The sequence below is a fragment of the Marmota marmota genome, unplaced genomic scaffold (assembly GCF_001458135.2).
Source record: "Marmota marmota marmota unplaced genomic scaffold, marMar, whole genome shotgun sequence".
In the NCBI taxonomy this organism is placed as follows: domain Eukaryota; kingdom Metazoa; phylum Chordata; class Mammalia; order Rodentia; family Sciuridae; genus Marmota; species Marmota marmota.
This window is the reverse complement of record NW_025999949.1, coordinates 22005103-22008599: the sequence shown is the minus strand read 5'-3', so window position 1 is coordinate 22008599 and position 3497 is coordinate 22005103.

Here is a 3497-nt window from a genome sequence, read left to right as displayed (position 1 = left end):
GAAAAGAACACGGACCCAAAAGCCACAAGTTCTGGGTTCAAGTTCTGATAGCCACTGTGTGAACTTGAGCACCTCACCTCTTGGGTGCTCAGTGATCTGTCCTTTAATATTAGTGCTTTGAGTCACTTAAGCCTTCAAGATACCTACTACCCCTACTATTCAGTTAAGTATTAGATATTATAAGTATTATATTAATAAGTTATAATAACAATCACTGAAGTAAACTAGCATTGCAAAGAGATTAAACTTCAAAGTCATGGTGTATTGGATTTCAATTCCAGCCTGACAACTTTGTAACTGTGTGACCTTTCCCAAGTCCATTAACCTCTCTGAATCCACTCTAAAATGGAGACAATACCTCAAAGAATTGTTCTAAAGATTCAATAAAATTAACAACTTTGCATATTGTATAATTTAATAGACTGTCAATATTATTGATTTCTGTGTTCCAGTTATTGCTGTTATTGCTACTATATAATTTCTTGTGCAATAAGATATGAAAGAATAATTCATTTGGGAAGGAAGGAGAAATTTCAAGAGGGTTGATTGACATGGCCAGCCCTCATTTCTTGGGTTTCTCATCCAGGCCAGCAGGAGGCTGACACTTAGATCTCTCACACCAAGACCTTTTCTAGAAGACAGTTTTTCTCTCCTACAACCTTCACGAACTTGGCTGCAGACTGACCCTGCAGCTGGACTGATCAGAACCAGCCACCAAAACACTGCCCCAGAAAGTGGGAGTGGCTTTACTTTGCACCCCACCCAGCCCCACCTTTCATGTCAACTCCAAGCCCCCTGCCTCTACCCAGCACCATGCCTGGCTGAGTGTATCAGCCAGGGCCTCCTGGGTTCAGCGGCTGTAGCTGAAACTTAAAACCATAGTGACTTTCCCCTGATAGTGTTTTCTTCCTCTGTTTCACGTAACTGTCCGGATGAAAGCAACCCAAGGCTGCTGGGCAGTTATCAGGGATTATGGTTCCTTGCACTTTCCTGCACCACCACCCACAGCCACACGGTCCAGAATGTCACCCTGACATTCTCACCCCAACTGACAGGAGAAGGAAAATGGAAGAATAGAGTCAGTGACTCCTTTTGAGGACATAACCCACAGGTTGCACAGATAAATTCTGCTTGCTCCCATTAACCAGAATTTAGTCACCTCCCACACGGGGCTCTAGGGGTGGCTGGGGGACATGTGCACTTTATTCCTGGCAGTCATGTGCACAGCTTAAAACTAAATAACCATGAATGCAAGGAAGAGCGGATACTGGTGGACAAACCTCAATCTCTGTCACACAAGGAAAGGCATAGGGTAGGGTTTGGGAAAGGAGAAGATGCAAACATACTGCAGGCAAAATGTTTTCAGAAAACGCCTGCCCCCAGGTACATGACCCTAAGGCACTGTTAACTCTTCCGTTCCTCTAGGAAGGAGGAAGGTGCACATCTCCAACTCCCAGCAAAATATGGTACCCTCATAGGTCAGGAGTAAGGAGTGAGGCTTCATCATGTATCACTTGCTTTTTGTTTTGGGTACTGGGGATTGGATCCAGGGTGCTAAATCACTGAGCCATGACCCCAGTCCCTTTTTATTCTTTATTTTGAGACAGGTTCTCATTAAGTTGCTTAGGGCCTTGCCAAGTTGCTAAGGCTGGCTTTGAACTCACAAATCATCTTGCTCCAACCTCCTGAGCTGCTGGGATTACAGTTATGCACCACCATGCCCAGCCACCTGCTCATTTTTTTTTAAACAGGAAGATTTAGTAGTATAAACTATTGTGGGGTGGTCAGCACCCTGACAGGCAATTTCCTACTCAGGAGGTGAGAGGCACCTGAGAAATAGAAAGTCTGAAATAATTAGAAAGAAATAGAGACAGAGCCAGAAATTAGATATAAAAGGGAGCGCCTGATAGGTCTTCCAGTCCTGGTAGGAGCTGGAACTGAACGACTGAAAAATGCCTCCAATTCTTTACTTAAGGGGGTACATCAAAGACAGGGATAAGATTTCAGCAAAAGTGTTGCAGCAAACAGGTTGATTGGCATCTCTGCAAACCTCACCCATCTCTGAGAGGCTGGGCGGCTCCAGCAGGTCTTCCCATCCCCAGTGCAGTGCTGAACTTAGATGGAGCAGGTGGGAAGCCACACAAATTGGGCATTCTCAAACCAGCAGGATCGCCACTGGGAGTTCTCAATACCAGGCTTTTCCTGCCTAATGGCTTCCACATCATGTTGGCCCATGCACAATTCATGGATGGCTCCTGGCAATAAACTTTTAGGCCATGTCAAAATGTTTCTTCCTCTAGGGACTGGGGTTGTGGCTCAGCAGCAGAGCACTTGCCTCGCACACGAGAGCCCCTGGGTTCCATCCTCAGCACCACATATAAATAAACAAATAAAATAAAGGTATGTGTCCATCTACAACTGAAAAAAATTTTTTGAAGTGTTTCTTACTCTAAATAGACCATCCAAAATGTCACTTAATCCCAGTCCTGTCCTTAGATGGAGGAGCATTCCATAATTCCTCTGAGGTAGACAATAGTTTTGGATTCTCAGACTCAAGGCAGAAAATGTCTGGTTTTCAGTAGACTAGTCACAGGAAAAGTCTGGAAGGGCTGGACTCATGTTCTTGCTGACTTCTGCTCTGGTGGGGTGTGACCCAGCATGGAATTCTCTGAAGTACTCTGAACACCATGAAGCCCCCGCACCACCAACCTGACAGTCACAGCCACTATACCAGGTCCCTGAACCCCTGCAGAGACCATGTCAGCTATGATGAACACCCTGGTGCCACACTCTCCAGGCTCTGCTCCCAAAATTAATCAGGCCTAAACCATGCCAGACACATGGTAAGTAACCTATAAATATAAGTTCTAGCTGTTATTATTATGACGGCTTCCTGAAGAATGCTTTGAGTTTGTTTTATACCCTTTTGCTTTATACCCTTTTGCCAAACCTATGAGTTCATTTTTTTGTGGTTATGTTAAAAGCAACTCAGATCTTCTTTGGCAGAAACTCCTTAAATCCTCCTTAAACCCTGTTCTCACTAATAAAATTGCTAGACTAAATTTCTCAGCCCTCTTGCACCTGGGTAGGGCCATGTTGCCCATAAAATGTGAGCAGAAGAGATGCTTGGCTCCAGCCAAGGCAAGTAAGGGCAGGAAGACTTCTCTGTGTTTTCTCCCTTCCCTGAATACTGGATCTGCAAGAATACCTGCTAAGGCATCCTGGATCCCTGGATGACTGTGTGGAGCTGACTCTTTTCATCACCTACCTGGGGCTGTGACCAAGCCTCATGAGGGCAGGAATTGAGTCCTCTTTCATTTCTGCCTACTCAGCACCTAATGTGTTCAGGACCCATAGCCTGTGCTATGCTGCCTCATATATTAAGCTTCTACTGTGCTAAGTACCAAGCTGGGTGCTGGGATGCAATAATAAATAAAAGCCTTAATTCTTATTGTTGTTGAGTTTGCAGTTCAATAGAGGACAGTATGTTTGTGAAA